Below are 8300 nucleotides of genomic sequence, written 5' to 3' on the forward strand. Positions count from 1 at the left end.
CTAGAACAAAATACCGAAGAGTGGGTGGCTTAAAGAACAGAAATTTATCCTCACAATTTTGGAGGCTGGGAAATCCAAGATCAAGATGCCGGCGGATTCTGTTCCTGGTGAGAACCGTCTTCCTGGCTTGCAGTTGGCCTCCTCCTTGCTGTGTCTTCCCAGGGAGAGAGGGAGAGGGAGAGAGGGGAAGAGGGGGAGAGGGGGGGAGGGAGAGCGAGCAAACTCTCTGGTGTTTCTTCTTATAAGGGCAGTAACCCCATCATAAGGGCCCCATGCTCATGACCTCATCGGACCCTAATCACCTCCCAAGGCTCCTCCTCCTAATACCATCACATTGAGGGTTAAAGCTTCAACCTGTGGATTTGGGAGGGACACAAACATTCAGTCCGTAACACAGGGTTTCCCAGTCTTAGCACTATTGACATTTGGGGTCAGACAATGCTTTGTTGAATGGGCTGCCCTGTGCATTGGAGGATGTTTGGCAGCATCCTTGGCCTCTACCCTCGAGATACCAGTAGCATCCCCATGGTGCTGACCACCAAAATGTCTCTAGATGTTGACATCTTTTCTCTAGGAGGCATAATGGCCCCCATTTGAAAATCACTGGGCTAATCGACCTCCAGAGCTTGAGCTGTTAGCTAGGACGCTATCCCATGTAACCCCAGAGGTGACTCCATGACTCTGGTTTTAGTGGCAGGGGCTGAACTAAATGTCTTTAAACTACCTTCTGTCCCTAACATCCATAAGCCATTATTCAGGAAGCTCATGACCTTGTAGAAGAGGCAGGACAAGCGCAAAATTAGCCGTAAGCATCTTCGTGCTTTGTTTTGATTTTTCCCTCTGGGAAACACTGAACTGAGAAGCTTGAAGGTACAGCTTCTGGGGAGTTTCTCTGACCTGGAGAAGCAGTAGAGTTTGCAAGAGGTCAATTCCCTCTGGCCTTCAAAGCTCTTACCCAGCTCCACACCCACCAGCCTGCAGGCAGCCTTTTCCTTACAGGGCTGAAGGACCACCTGGTCCTGAACAGAGCTTGGTGACTCCAGCCAGCAATGGCTTCCTAGGCAGCAAGGCCTGTGAGCAGCGGGCCTCATCTGGCAATTATGCCTTTGAGATGCCCAGGCCTTTTCAGTAAAGGGGCCGCCTGCTGGCTCTCGGAGTGATGGGAGGTATTCTGAAACCAACTACATATTCAAAAGATGAAACCAAACACGCGAGGATTAAGTACTTCAGTGAAACAGAAATTACAATTATAATATATTTTTTAACAGAAGTGAACAGGTGGTGTTTTAAATCTATCCAAGATTAACCCACATTCAACACTTTAAGCACCCAGGCTGCTGTAATAAACATTGTCTAATTATGTATTCTTGGGAGCGCATTTTATGCTGGGTTTTCAAATTGGAGTTTGGATCCAACTGAAGTTATCTTCACAGTGCAGTTTTTGCATATAATAAAGTAGGGATTCAAAGTATTAAGCATTTTTTTGAGTACCTTCACTTTGGGGTCTCCTTGTAGGTGCTCTCCAGAAAGGAATGTAGTCGAGAACAGTGGATTACAAGAGCTCGAGTGGGTTTTCTTCCTCTGAGCTTCTCGTTGCATCCAAGTACACACTTCTGGTTGGTTCAGGGTGGCAGTGGGATTTGCAACCCTGGATTTTCCTAAATTTCAGCTTATTCTCCATGTTTGGTAACATTGTTGTAAGTTTCCTTACAGCATGGTTGGATTCTGCCAGTTTTCATTTTAAACATGGACGCAATGCATTCACATCACTAAAGTAAAGGGCTCCAGATCATCCTCATTTTTGCTTTTTAATGATGTGACACGGTGGTACATGGGCCCTCCAATGAGAACACCAGGAGCGACTTGCAGGTGGAGGCAGTGGGAGAGCGTGATGCCTGGCTGCTTCCCACCATCTTAGGAGATTTCTTAGCTTCACTTCAGGCTGGGCAGTGCAGCATTCTGACCCCAGCTCATAAATGCAATATTGTGATAATGTTTTAAAAGTCCTTTCCGTCAGAGCATCTAACCAGACCCCTTGCATCTTCTTAACCATGCATTTCCTACCACAAGCACCGAGGAGGGGTAGTAGAGGGAGCCTGTTAAGGTCAATCACAAGTTCTGACTCAGTGTCCACCCTGCCCTGCTACCCCTCACTCTTGAAATCTAGACACATAGACTGTTAACTTCTATCCTGTACACTGTGGAAGTTTAAAACCCTCCCAGAATTACTGCAAACACCCTGGGGCTTATGTCTGAATCGGAACCCTCGCTTCCTCAGGGAACAAGTTGTTACACCATCCTGCACATGAAGTCTCTTTAAACTACTGTGTTGACCCAGGAGCCAAAACCAGCCCCTTCCCACCATCCCCCAGAAAAGACACTTGAGGCACTTTGTGTTTATAGCAGACCGGGCAAGATGCACACTCCAACTTTCTTATGCGGGGCAATCCAGCTTCGTCCCTCAAATTCAGCTCTCAGCTTCCCTTGCACAGCCAAGCCCACTCCAGAGCTCTGAGCACGAAAGCTGTGCTTTGTCCGTCTGAGAAGGGAGGCTGCTAGGGAGGCTGTGGAGGCAGCCGTCCCTCGCTGGGCAGCAACCTCTTATTCTCCCTGTGGGTTCTCAGCCTGTAAGACCCACTGCACCCTCACATGAGGATCAGAGCAATTTCAAACGTCACTGGAGCTGTTCAGAAAATGACCTTGCACAACTCTTAGAACCAAGGACAGCTCTCACGATCTCCCCTGTGTTCAGCATCAGAAACAAGAAACATTTCCACGTTATATATAATTTGCATATTACAGGGGGAAATATCAAGGGCAAAAATGTTCTGAGGTCAAAGGCCGTGCTGTTTGCTTCATATAAGGAAACACGGGATATCAGAGTGCTCTCGAATTTGATGAATAAAAGCAGATAAATATGGGCCAGGTCACACTTTAACTTTCAACCAACCTTGGGCCACGTGCTAGAATTTTCCTTCCCATTCTGCTTGGAACACCTCCTTGCCCCTGACCCACAGGCACATGAAGTTCCCAAAATCACCAATCCATCTGTCTGGGATGGTGAAGCCTTTCCCAGAGTGGAACCTCTAGGATGGTGTTTGTGATTCACTAAAAAAAAAAAAGGAAGAAAAAATATATTTGGTAAATGACGCATCATATGATGTTAAATGATTTTGCTTTTTGCACCAGGATTGCCTAGAGTTTCCAGCACAGCCATTGCAATTGGATTACTCAAGGCGGGCAGGTGCAGGAGATGCAGCATTGCTCAAACATCTTTAACAGAAAATTGTGTGTGCGGCGGGGGGTGCGCCATGCAAGACTAGAATTGTGAAGATACACTTGTGGAGATTCTGGCTTTGGAAAGAAGCGCATGCTCTTGGAGGCAAGACTCTGCCTCCTCCAAGATGAAGAAGAGGACTTGATTTAGTCAAGCCAGTCTCCATCCCATCTATACCAGCAGGTGCCCCACCACACACATGTGTGCATGATGGCCCGGGACCTCCTTCTCGTCCTGCCTGCTCTAGCTTCTGCTCCATTCCAGGGCTTTCCTCCCTTACTCCTAACCATCACTGTCTCTGCCTCTGGTCTCAGCCTTGGCCTCCTCTCTCTCTCACTATTGGTCTTCAGCTCCTCCTCCCAGCCACAGGCTTGGATTCCCCAAGCCACTTCACTCTGCTCCAGCCCAACGCATCCTTGTCTGGGGCGTGGGGGTGAGAAGTTCCTGCAAAGAGGAGCGAAGTTCTCAACAGGTGAAGCAACTCAACACCATTCTGGCTTCTTTTTATTGAGTTGATAATAGTTTACATCGATGTGAGATTTCAGTTGTATGTACATTATTTCTTGTCTGCCACCACATAAGTGCTCCCCTTCACCCTCTGTGCTCCCCTCCCACCCCCTTCCCCTGGTAACCACTGAACTGTTTTCTTTGTCCATGGGTTTGTTTATATTCCGCATAGGAGTGAAATTATCTGGCATTTGTCTTTCTCAGTCTGGCTTATTTCACTTAGCATAATTCCCTCCAGGTCTTTCCATGTTATTGAAAATGGAATGAATTTATCTTTTTTACTGCTGAGTAGTATTCCATTGTGTATATAAACCGTATCATCTTTACCCAATCATCAGTCAATGGACACTTGGGTTGCTTCCGTGTCTTGACTGTTGTGAATAGTCCTGCAATGAACACAGGGGTGCATATGTTACTTTGGATTGTTGACTTCAAGTTGTTTGAGTAGGTGCCCAGTAGTGGATAGCTGGGTCATATGGCAGTTCCGTTTTCAGTTTTTCAAGGAGTCTTCATGCTGTTTTCCATAGTGGCTGCACCAGTTTGCATTCCCACCAGCAGTGTATGAGGTTTCTCTTCTCTCCACACCCTCTCCACATTGGTTATTTTTAGTCTTAGCGATTATAGCCATTTTAACAGGTGTAAGGTGCTATCTTAGTGTAGTTCATTCCAGCTTCTTAACAAGGTTCAGCAACGAGAAAATGCTCTGTGGATGGAAGAATCTCAGGTATTTGCTGGGACTCTTGGCTGTCAGTCTGTAATCTCCTTCTCAGTGTAGCTAAGAGCTTAGATTTGGTGCCTGACTCATCTGTGTTCATTGGAGCTTCAGCCCTGCCACCAGCTGAGAGCTTTTGTGTAAGTCACTTAACCTATCTGAGCCTCAGTACCTCTACTGTGAATTATTGACGAATCTAATAAAATCTGAGTCTTTCATGAGATAATGCGTGTAAGATTCTTAACCTCAATGTTGGGCACATAGCAAATAAGAAATATGTATTATCTGATATTATTATTGTTAGTGTTGTTACTGTTAGTATTACTCCCAATTCATTCCAGCACCATAACCCAGAGAACTATCCAGAAAGCCAGAGTCCCCCCGTGCAGGGCCTCCCCTCCTTGCGCCCCCAGCAGAAGGGAATGTGCTCCTTCCCTGGACACCAGAACCCGCCCTCTCCCTGGGAGGTCCTTGCGCAGGGCTGTGCCTCTCCAGATCAGATGCTGCCGTGGCATTGGGGCACACAGATTTATTTGGTCGTCCTATTTGTTGGGTTGCTCTGCGGAAGAATGATTGCTCCTAATTAACATATCAACACATGAATCATTTCTGCAGTTCTAGCCGCACAAACTGCCCAGCTGCTGGTCATTTCTTCAAGAAGAGTCAGGGAAAACAGAACAAGCCTGTAGTCCTCCACCCGGGCCATATCCTCCTCCACCGCCCCCGTCTCCCCTGCTATTCTTCTGAACATGACGGGCCCTGCGGGACAAGGAAGGTGTCAGCTGGGAGCAGGCTGGGGGCTGGAGGGGATGACTTGGTCTTTTGATGACAAATGTTCTCAATTGGGTTATGAGACTCTTGTGGGGGCAGGGGGACTGTTTTACAAGGCCATGCTGTCTTGAGGACAGAACTGAGTCTTTTATTACTGAGGAACCATCTCCAGGTATCTAAATCATAGAACTGGCTCAAGTCCCCCCCCCTCCTGAGCATATAACTCCAGCCCTCATCTTGGCCCCTGAAGTATGTCCCCACAGGCATCCAACACCACCAGCACGGCTGGACCTCAGAGATGGAAACAGCCAATCTGGGCCAAAACAGTCCTCACCAATGGGGTTTCGGTGCACATGCCTTAACACCGAGCACAGTTGTTCCCAGGGCAGCTGTGTTTCCACCTGCATCTCAAAATGTGTCTCCCTGAGTTTGATGGCAATTAGAAAAGAAAATGTGGGGCCAGCCCAGTGGCGTAGTGGTTAAGTGTGCACGTTCCGCTTTCGCAGCCTGGGGTTTGCCAGTTCGGATCCCGGGTGTGGACATGGCACACCACTTAGCAAGCCATGCTGTGGTAGGTGTCCCACTTACAAAGTAGAGAAAGATGGGCACGGATATTAGCTCAGGGCCAGTCTTCCTCAGCAAAACGAGGAGGATTGGCAGCAGATGTTAGCTCAGGGCTAATCTTCCTCAAAAAGAAAAGAAAAGAAAACGTGTTTAAATTTCTATTCTTACTTTTAAATTCCTCAAGTCTTCCAGCACCATGAGAGACACATTGGAGCCAAAACTTTTGTTTAGCCCCGCTCACGACCCAAGCACTCACTCCTGTTCCGATCATCAGAAACAATTAGTTCCATGAAGCAAAGCCCAGGCCACGCAGGGCCGTCGTCTGCTCCTGATTCAGATCCCGTCCAGTGGCCACCTACCTGCTAAATGGTGTGCACACATGTCCCCACCCCTGGTCTCTACAACGTCATACCTTATCTGAAGTCAGTAGTTCTTTAGTTTTCAACATGTTAAGCCCATATTTGCATAAACGACTATATGTATGTCACTGTGATGATGATCAAAACATCTGGTGAATTTGAGCAGTATCCGCCAACTGCAAAGCATCTCTCAAATATCCTATTGCAATTTTGAAGCTATATTTCTATTGGCCCATGTATTTTGATTTCCTGTGTATGTTGTGTGCTCTCTCAGAAGATAAATGATATTTGATTTCACGGTTTCTGTTACTGCAAACTCCTGGAAGTCCTGAGCCATATCTGTTTTCATTCCTTAGGAATCTCTGGCACTTATTGCATGGTGGACGTACATAGTGGGTGACCAATATATATTAGTTAATCAAATATTACTTGAATGGATGAATGAATAGATGTAGTGACGTGGGGGCTTTGAGACAGACTTTAGGTTTTAGTAATTTATGTGGAATCTTTTATTGGTCTTTTTCAACCACCAAGAGTTCCAGAACACACACACTTGGAGTCTGCTGGACCTTAACTAGCAACCACCACACGTGCAACGTATGGCTTAAGCACATCTCAATGAAGGATTTTTTACTGTGGGTCTCGACCCTGTCTACACACTACAATCACCTAGGAAGCTTTTTGAGATGATGAAAACATAATGACAGTGATGGTTGCTCAACTCTACAGATACGTTAAAAACCACTGAATTGGGTCCTTAAAGCAGGTGAGCTTTATGAGATGTAAACTATATCTCGGTAAAGCTGGCAAAAAATAGTGAATCCCTCACCCAGAGATTCCAATTCAACTGGTCCCGAGTGCAGCTGATAAAATCTCCCCAGGTGATTCTAACGTGCAGCCAAGGTTGGGTTTACAATCGGCTCAAGACTCTGTGACAAATCAATTTCTGCAGACACCTGGGCGTCCCGGGCCTACTGTGGAGACCACTGATTATTCTATCCGTATAGACCTGGCTACCCAAGGACCCACGTCAAACGCCACGTATTGTCAATAACGTCTTAACTCCATTGTTTCCAAACCTGACCCAACATCTTACCGAACAGGCAGATTGTATGGAGGACAGCTTCCCTTGGCCTACCTGCCAGCCTCCTGAATCACCATCCCCTGAATTGGGGCCTGGCAATCCGAAGCTTTAAGAGCTCCTCCATAGACTCTGAGACCCCTGACCGACCTTCACCGGGCTACTACATGAATGTGCTGCATTAAAATTAGGTGCCCAAGACCCCAGCTAAACAGCAAATGTTCCCAGAAGAGTCATGTACGTGACGCTGTTAGGAACTGTGTGCACTCAAAGCCAGGAAGCTGTTTAAACAAATGACAAATAATTAAAGGGAGAGCGATGTTGGTGCGAGACTAACCAGACAGTGGGACTGGGCTCCGCCACTTGTTGGCTGGCCAACCTCGGGCCACGTCTGTTAACCCACTGGTCCTGCCCTTTTCCCCGTCTCCTCCCATGTGGTGAAGGAGCTGACTTTCCTTATGTCTGAGTCTACTCTCCGATCTTTGTTCTGAATCCCATGCTTTCATGAGAAACTTAGGTTCTCAATCACACTTTCTTCCCTTCTGTAGCCTCCGACTCTCAGTTGCCATCTTCTCTCCCAGCTCATAAACATGCTTCTCTCCCCTCTTCATAACAAACAAACAAAACCCCCTTACTGCCTCTCCCTGAGTCCCACTCCCACCAGCGATACCCTAATTCCCGCCTCTATTTGGCATTCAAACTCGAGCTGTCTTCCTCATCCTCACTGCCCACTGTGCTAGACTAACCTTCTGTCTGTTTTCCATGTCCACAGCCCGCAGGATGCATCCACCTGCCCTCCTCATCTTTGCCTACCTTTGGCATTCTCAAGGCTCTGTCCTTACTCTTTATTCTCTATTTACCTTTATTTTTATTTGTCTGACACTCACTCTTTATTCTTCCATAGAGGTCCTCATCTACTTCAGTGCTTCAAATCTCTGTCTATAAACCCAAGACTCCCAAATGATGGCTCCAGCCAATCTAATGCTCAACAACACTACATTTCAAATGCTTCTCAAGTTCAGCACAACC

Source organism: Equus caballus, chromosome 22 (genome assembly GCF_041296265.1).
Source record: "Equus caballus isolate H_3958 breed thoroughbred chromosome 22, TB-T2T, whole genome shotgun sequence".
In the NCBI taxonomy this organism is placed as follows: domain Eukaryota; kingdom Metazoa; phylum Chordata; class Mammalia; order Perissodactyla; family Equidae; genus Equus; species Equus caballus.